General features: G+C 34.6%; 1 protein-coding gene across 2 annotated transcripts in view; it reads right to left on the reverse strand.

Moving 5' to 3' along the window:
• Nucleotides 1-3,855, reverse strand: part of LOC145665878 (ABC transporter G family member 20-like) — a 131,130-nt gene extending 127,275 nt beyond the window's left edge. For both annotated transcript variants that reach the window (XR_014127672.1, XM_081732990.1), the window contains exon 1: nucleotides 3,662-3,855. The gene's annotated coding sequence lies outside the window, so the exon portion shown is untranslated. The remainder of the gene's footprint in view (nucleotides 1-3,661) is intronic.
• Nucleotides 3,856-9,393: the final 5,538 nt, after the last annotated feature.

The following is a 9,393-nucleotide window of genomic DNA, read 5'->3' on the forward strand; positions in this document are numbered from 1 at the left end:
TAAGATAGTACACTGAGGAACCTCAGCGCAAAGTGAGATAATATTCAAAATTCAAAAAAAGTGTAATACGAACAATAAAAGATATTAAATCAAGGGCTTCATGTAGAAAAATATTCAGAGAACTAAAAATTGTTCCAGTACCTTGTCTCTACATATTACGGATGGCAATTTTCATAAATAAACATCTCAAACCGACACTTAAGTGCAACAGTGACGTACATACTTACAATACAAGAAAGAAAAGAGATTTTGCTATTCCTACACGCAGTACAACACTTTACCAAAAAGGCCTTAAGTATGCAGAAATATTAATCTACAACTAATTACTTAACAATATAAAAGATTCCAAATCAGACAAAATTTTCAAAGAAAGACTAACACGATACCAATTGTCACATTGTTTTTATTCTCTTTCTGAATACACAAGAAACTTGTAAAGCCACAATTAAGTGGAAAGCTAGTAACTATAGTTATCATAATAAAGTTGACAACTGTAAATAAAAACAACAAGTAGATATGTAAATAAGAATAGTAATATGTATGTATAGTGATATGTATTAGTAATATGTAAGGTAACTGCGTATACTTATAATTTGTGTACTGTGTATCAAACCATCTGGTTGTTTTACAAAAATTCACCTTACAGAAGATGTATGGTGTACTAGTAATAAGATGTACGGTATATGATGTATAAGATTATCTTTGTTATTAATATAGAAATATTGACATGTTCTATACCGCATGTATAAATGTACAACACTGTAGTCGCTTGAATGCAAAATAAATAAATAAATAAATATGAGCAGATTCTCTATTTTATAACATCCTTGCTTGACACTAGCACTATCTCAGTTATCAATTGACGGGGGCGCGGTGGTTCAGTGGTAGGGTGTTCACCTCTGGTGCTTAGGGTCCTGGTTCGATCCAAGCTCGCGCCGCGCCATGTGGACTTTGAGGTGGACAAATACCGTGCTCGTGGGTTTTCTCGGGGTTCTCCCGTTTTCTTCCACTTCATTCATTCCATCACTTCATTCATTTCTCATTATCACCGTCTACTTTAGCCTAACCGGCATAATCGTGGGACGTAAAACTCAAAGATTTCATTTCAATTCAGTTCAGTTCTCAATTGACTACAGTAGCTCGTTGGCATAAAACAATTCGTTAAGGAGTGGTTCGTGAATAATATGTTGCAAGTTATATATTTTGTGACATATGGTCCATTCTGTATTATTGCACCTGAGCGAATACTATTTCATGTAAGCTATACTTTCACACTAGTAATCTCTCAAACTGCTAAACAGACTTATACAAAAGTTCAAGTACCATTCGCACTCAAGTTCCAGGAAGCATCGAATCTACTATGTGACATTTTTAATAGCTGTATATAACACGCTATCAGTTGAAATGTCTACCGAGATATCTTGAACTGCTTCTAGAAACTATCAGTGAACGAATGGTCAGTAGAAGTTCAAGTAATAAACTGCAACACATCGAAAAATTAGTCACGACACTGGCAGTTCATTAAAACAGTGTCCATTCGGCATGCGAGATATCAGTCTTTGAGTGCCGGTAGTATAGTGTTGAAATTTTTCGGTGCTATTTCACTACACATTCAGTTTAGGCCTACTACACATTCAGTTTAAAAGAGAGATTTGTTACATAATCATTAACAGCAACTTACTTAAGGGGTGTTATTTAAAAAGGATTTTTTTTTTTTTACTACTACCAGAGGCTAGTTTTTACTTTGCTCATTTCATTCATTTATACTATTCAGTGATTTGGATCTTTTGGTTCTGGTTTTGAAAATGTATATGTTCTTCTAGCTTCGTTACTGGTATCGAGTCACGTGATGACTTACTGTTAGGGACATGTTAGTTTTCGTTTTATTTTATCACTGAAAACGGTGTTATTTTTCGCGATTTAATACTAGCAAATATTGGTTATTTACTTTATTTTGTAATGGTTTTGAAAAGCAAGTATATTGTAAACACAGAGAAAGTGATCTGTGAAAGCTAATTAAAATAAAATATAATTTTAAAATTAAACGAATAGTTTTAAATTTTGACATCTTAAATTTAAAAGAAAAAATTATATTTTTGGACTTACCATCTGAGAAAAAATGGCTCAATATCCCTACTAAACTTGGATTTATTTAATGTATGATTTGAATACATATATCGACTAAAAACACACTGCAGTGTTTCTTAAGTTTCTTCATTTCAAAAGAACAATCGATTCACAATATACTTATCTAAAATGCAATTCATAGAATAGTGTTTCTTAACATCATCTTCACTTTAAAAAAATCAATTCACAATATACTTATTTAAAACCCAATTCATATCATTATCAACACACATTTTCACTTAATAGCGAATTTATAGTTTCTTCCATGTTTCTTATTTTTCAAAGGACAAAACTGTCAATATTTCCACATTTTCTTCTTTAAGGTTTTGCCTCTCTTTCAGAATGAACGTTGGAAGCTGGCAAAGATGTTGCTTCAAGAGCACAGGCATCAAAATCTCAGGGACAAACTTTCACTAACCAACCGGTCTAAAAATAACAGGACTGATGGTCTTCTGTGAATCACATTTTATTGCAAAGGAAACTTGTGTTATTTTATTAGTATTACCGCCCAACATGGCGATTTCGCGAATCTATCGCTTTATGCAGTGCATTTCCGTGTTATTTTGAAAAAAGTGTCAAATTCGCGTTATTTTGCGATTTAAAAACACCAAAAACGGCCTTCTATAACATATTTAGGTATATCTATATAGTTTGTCTTTTTCAAGTTTTCGATGTTATCGTTAAAACGAAAACTTCACATCCCTGCTTACTGTTAATAGTTAGGTTAGGTTAGGAACTGATTCCTAGTGGTATTTAGTGAATTGTTCTGAGGAACTAGTTTCCTACAAATCGATTAATTGAACGATTCATTGAATGAAATGACCAAAATAGAAACTCAACCTACCAGATATGAAGTTGAAGAAATGATTGAATGAATCCTCTAAGAAATTGAGCATTGGAACTTCTCGTTATCAGTCACTAAAAGTTATAAAATGAAATCGTTCTAAAAATGTAAAGCTTAATAATGAAAACACGCTTGGGAGGAAGATTGGGTGTGCACCTTTTTTCTTGTCTTATAGTTGAGTGTGTAGAAACTTTGGAAATTTTTGAGGTATTCAATTCAGCTACCTCGCCTCCTACATTGCGAGTCATTTTTGTTAAGATTTGAATAAAAATTAACATTCCCGCCAAGTGAACTTTGTGGTGGACAAACACCGTGTGCGTGGGTTTTCTCGGGGTTCTCCCGTTTCCTCCTACTTTCTTCATTCCACCATTTCATTCATTACTCATTATCACCGTCTCCTTTAGCCTAACCGGCATAACCGTGGGACGTAAAACTCAAAATTTCATTTCATTTCAAAAATTAACATAAATTTCTGGTCCTTTATTCTTCATTATTCAAGCATTGCTATGTTAGATAACATGCAAAATCAAAATATTTCATTTGATTACTCGTGGCCAAAATTTGATATTATTTTTATTGAATATATGGAAAACAAAAATAATGTGTTTATGAATTAATTGTTGTTAGTTTACATTACCATATGCGAACGACATTTCTTAATGATGAGTTGCAAAGAAATTGGAATCTTACCTGAAGTATCAATATTAATGAAGTTATATTTCTATATTCTTCTTCGGCGTATTATTTCTTTTATTAAAAATAACATTTCTGCAGTAACTAATTAGTGTTTCCTTTCTAATTATTACTTTTCATAAAGGTATAGCTTAAAAACATCAAAAATGCTATGGAATTTAAAATCAAAGATTATAAGCTTCTTCGTTTCTATTTCTTTCGTAGATGACATTCAGGTACGGACCTTATCCTTGTTGCATATATCCTGTTTGCTTTCTTTAGTACTTTTTAGATTAAAAGAAATCGTTCAGTATTTATAATATTATTTATTTCCATATTTATATTGGAGGTATGTAACTTATTGATAATTTTCTAAAACTGAAGTCAATCTAATGGTATGTATTGGGGTAAAATCATTGGTGAATACAGTAATATTTTTAGTTTTTACATCTGTTCAATATTTAAGCTAGTGAAGAACTTTTTTTCGTAATGGTGACCCTCTTGTACCTATGAACATTAATGCATCGTGTACCTTTGAACGATAAATTATACTGCTTAAAGCTACACAATGTAAGTAGTTAAAACAATTGATATATTTTATATAGGTTAGGTTAGGATATAAAGTTATTAATTATAATTTTAAGTAGTTTCTATATATTCGCTTATTATATAACATAATGTTAAGAGTTGTATATGCTCAACTTCATTGTTCACAAGTTTTTGTTAGAACTTCTCTTCAATTTTTAATTTAATTAATAAAATTTCAATTCTGGGGAACTTTTTATAGCTAAACCTTTTATTGCAATTTATAACTGTTAATATTTACGGCTTCTTTTTATATTATTGTCTCAGAAACGTTGCAATTATCACTTTGTTCAAAGGTACAAGAGGGTCTGTTCAATGGTACACGAACATAATGTACCTGTGAACAAAACGGATATACTCTTGTTATATTCTATAAAAACTACTGTAATTATGTAACACCTTTACAAATCATCCTATCTGGTAGCAAAGAGATGGCATTTCAAATATACGACAAAAATTGAGGAAAAGTGCTGAATATTAGCACCAAAATTTCGAAGACTCTAAAAGTGTTCACAGGTACAACGCCTTCCCCTACGCTTGAAATTGAGATAAGGTTAATTTGATTAACGTAAGTGTGCCTAGATCTCTTGCAGTCTTTGCAATGCTATCTGCTAGTTTGTTATACTTTATATATGAATGTTACTGCATATACAAGAAAATTATTTTGATTTTTTTTTTCTAGCTTTTCAAATATAGTATCTTTATATTTTAAAAAAATGCAAGGGTTTTATCCAGATTACGGATATACATTTGTAAAATTTACAGAGAAATATATAATGTTCGTTTCTTTCAAAAGAGGAATATATATGTAATTACAGTATATGAGGACTACCCCTGACACTTTTAATAATATTGTAAAACGTAGTCCATAAGGAAGCCATAATAGGCTGAATGCAGAGTGTTAAGGCATGATCCCTAACGACAAAGTAGTTTGACACTTGATCCACTTACTAACATGAGGAACATAGTGTGTTTTGGTTATTCTCGCTTACGTGTATACCCTTCGCAGGCACGTAGCAAATGGGGAGGGTCCGGGGAAAAGTTACAGCAAGCATTTGGTTACTTTTTCTTATGAGGAGCTTTGTGTGGAGGAAACAGGGGGATGGATCAAGGAAATTACGCAATTGAAATTTCTAGAAAAATTACGCAATTCTCAGAATTTCTGCTACTGGAGTCATTGAAATTTCAAGCTTTATGCGCCCTTGGTTCAGTATGTATCCTTAAACTGCGATAGCAAAGTAAGATCCTGAAACTACTAGTCTTGTAATATGCTTTTTACAAGTCGTAAAACATTGTAGGTTAGATTTGATTTGATTTTGAGTTTAGCGTCTCTTTCAGCAGCGAGGCTATATGATACGTGGACTTACAGCTTAACGTGGATCCGAATCACATATGCTCCCTCCGGCAAACGAACCCGGGTCTCCCGCTAAAAGATATATTTAACATCTGGAAACGGAGAGGTTTAATTTAATGAAATTAGAAGCGAGCCAGGCGAGAAGGTCGAATTTGACCAGATTGAAATGTCAAATAGATTTTCGGTTTTAGAAAATTCGGAGTGTACTAGTGTTGAGGATACTTGGATTGAAATTAGGGATAGCGTAAAAAAATCAGCAAAAGAAAAATGAGAAGAACAAACCATGGGTCAACCAGGAATGCATTGAACTAGCAGAAAAGATAAAATTGGCAAAACTGCGTTGATTGCAAAATCCAAACGATATAACTACACAAAATTTGGATGACATGAGACAGAACACTTCCAAAACTGTTAAAACAAAGAAACCAATTTTTTGAAAGCTAAAATTAAGGAACTTGAAGATAATAGCAAAAATAAAAACATACAGGGCATGTATAAAGGCATCAACAAATTCAACCCTAGAACTACAGACAAAATTTTATACCTCTCAGTACCAACCAGGATCAATGGACCCACGGTGATTTTTTTTTAAATATATAATAAAGTACACTTTATGAAGAAAGGAGCAATTAAACAGTAAATTGCTACCATTTTTATTAACTAGAACATTAATGAAATACACTTACGTTTAATATGTTTTCTCTTTTCTAAGGAAAATAAAGTACTATATTCTTTAGTTATGAAGTAACAAATATTGAAATTTAGACGTCAGAAATGTATTCTTATGTAACAAAAATAAAATTATATAAATTTTCCCAAAGAGTTTTCACGAACGAACTGGAAGTGGTTCTTTCATCTTAGGATGCAGATGAAAGTCACATGGATTCATGTCCGGTAAATAGGGTGGGTGCTCTAGAACCTCCATCGTGCCAACAGATTCCGCATAGCAACTGTGTTGTGACAACGGGCGATGTTATGCAAAACAATGGGTGAATCCCTTATAAAGTTGGGTCGTTTCCTGCGCATTGCAAGACGAAGATGTTCCAGAAATCTGCGGTAGTACACTGCATTTTCGGTCTGGTTCGGACCGTAATATGACGCCACGTACATCGTATGCCACTATCAACATCACCTTCATATTTCCCCTACGTTACACTTACTTTCATGCTGACGCAGCCTCTGGGGGTCGGGGAGATGATGGGTGGCGGGATTCATTGGATTGCTCTTAAGTTTTGGCTCATAAGAGCGCGTTCATGTTTCGTCAAGTGCGATAATCCTCTTCCAACAAGAGACCTTCCCGTCTGTAATATACCAAATGAACACCGACGAGAGCGTATATATGCCATTTTTGAACGCCTGTAAAGTGGTGCCGTACCCACCGGGATGCAATTTTTCGGTAACCAGGGACATTGCGCAGCATATTCAATACTGTAGTTTGGGATGATCCTACATCCCTGCCAATCCACCGCTGTTCACATGCAGCAAAGATTGAGTCAATTCAATGACTGCTTCCGATCCCATGTTGAGCTCCACCTGGTTCCTGTTGCACACTATCACATCCTACAGCAGTGGCGCCCCCCCTTATGTCCATGACGCACCCCCCTAATTGTCTATCCGTAAGTGTTTCTCCATGAAAAAAATCTTCTTTTCGATTAATTTTTACACCCCCTCAAACATATTTATACAGATTTTTAACCCCCGCAATTATTTCAATGACGCAGTTTGCGTCATAGCCCCCCTTTGTGGGCACCCATGTCCTGCAGGAAACGTTACAGCTCAAAGTATTGTACAATGCATCATTACCGCATGCTTCACGTAGTCCAGAGTTTACATTCCCTTTTTTTTTTTTTTTTTTTTTTTTTTACGGGCCACTTTGATCTTTAACCATGCAAGTTGTTCTAACTTAGAAAACATCCCCTTTAGAAAGGTGTGATTTGACAATCTTCATTCTACACATTCCACTACTATCACTGCAACACACACTTACACTAGCGCTGCCACTCGCATTGTATAGCTCCACCCATCTACATACATTGCCAAGTGCAGCTCGAACAAAACTCGCGCGGGTATAAAACAGTATTGCCACTTATTTCTTCCCAGCCCTCGTATTTACTTCTAGCTACATCATGATAGTTAGGAGAACATTAAAATGCTAATACAGCTATTTACAATGCACAATTTCAACCAAAGCTGAAGTTTGATAAATATGTTTGAACTCAATAAAGATCAGGGTCGAATGGACCCACTTGGGACTTAATGTTATAAATTAGTAAATTTACCACATGGCTTACGAAAATAAAATAGCACCTAACTAATTTAAAATAAGAATGCAAACAGGAAAAAGTCAGAGAATATCAATACCTGGAAATTCTAATAAGGGAAGAGAGGGAGATTATATATCCAAGTGGAAGATGGTTTATACACCAATCGAAAGCAACAATGACACCTATTACGAAATGCAATAAAAAAAAATTCCGAATGCATATACTGTGTGAGTTATATGAATATCCAGGGTGTCCAGAAAGTCCGTTGTCGCCCCTAGAAATCGCAAACGGTGAGACAGATGCAAAAACAAGAAAACATGCTTATCATCATTTTAAAAGTACAACGCATCAAAGTAAAAAGTGTTGCCCCAGTGTCACTCCCAGGGTCCCACGTGGAGTCCAACTCAAAAATTACAAATGGTAAGGGGATCAAGTAGTATATCGTTGGAAAGCTGTTGGGAAATGAAAGAAGACAGAACAAGTCTCAGTTCTCTAAAAATTACCCTGTGGAAAATGGAGGCCTATCAAAGTGTACATCCTCATTTCGGTTCCCCGAGCGCATTCATTTTCCATTTTCCAATAGGTACTTGTTATCATTGTGACACGATTGCACGTATTCGCTGTTCCTGGTGCAAGATTTTTTTTTTTTTTTGTTTGTTTGTTTGAATCATTTTATACTTATAATCCAGACAACGAGCATAAGTACCACTACTGTACATTATATGTTAGCTAGTCAGTTCTATACTCAAATAAGTCAAATGTTATTTCTTTTCTTTTCTTTACTTCTTAATTTTCTTTTCTTTTATTTATTTATTTATTTATTCATTTACATATTACTGGGCTCAAAGAGCAGAATCTCACAGTAGGTGCATTTCCTCTCTTTCCGTTGAGTACAATAATAAAGTGAAAACAAACTAAAACCTGACTACAGACAGAAGAACTAAAAAGCAAGATGTTTGCACAGTGTTATCGTAGAGCATCCGAACTTGTTCCATCTGCTTCCATGTAATAACAGCTTTCGAACGATATGCTACTTGATCCCCCTTCCCATTTGAAAATTTCGATGAAGATCCCTTCTGGGACCCTGCGGAGGATCCTGGGACAAATATTTTTACTTTCAATCATTGTACTGTTGAAATGATGATACACGTATTTTCCTGTTTTGATGTCTGTCTCACCGTTTCACGTTTTTTGGGGGGTGGTCATAGACTTTACAATGACGTTTTTGCAGAAATTTTGACCGGCCGCCTTTTTGCACAGGGTAATTTTAGAGGGTCGAGACTTGTTTCGTTTTTTTTCATTTCCCAATAGCTTTTCAGTTCCCTGTTATGTCCGATGTGTTATTTGATCCTCTTACAATTTGTAATTTTTGAGTTGGACCCCACCTGGGATCCTGTGGGTGGCCCTGGGACAACAATTTGTACTTTGATACGTTGTACTTTTAAAATGATCAAACACGTGTTTTCTTGTTTTGGCATCTGTCTCACCGTTTGCGATTTCTAGGGGTGGCAACGGACTTTCTGGATACCCTGTATATTCATATAATT

Source organism: Thermobia domestica, chromosome 12, assembly GCF_964235325.1.
Source record: "Thermobia domestica chromosome 12, izTheDome1.hap1.1, whole genome shotgun sequence".
Lineage (NCBI taxonomy): Eukaryota > Metazoa > Arthropoda > Insecta > Zygentoma > Lepismatidae > Thermobia > Thermobia domestica.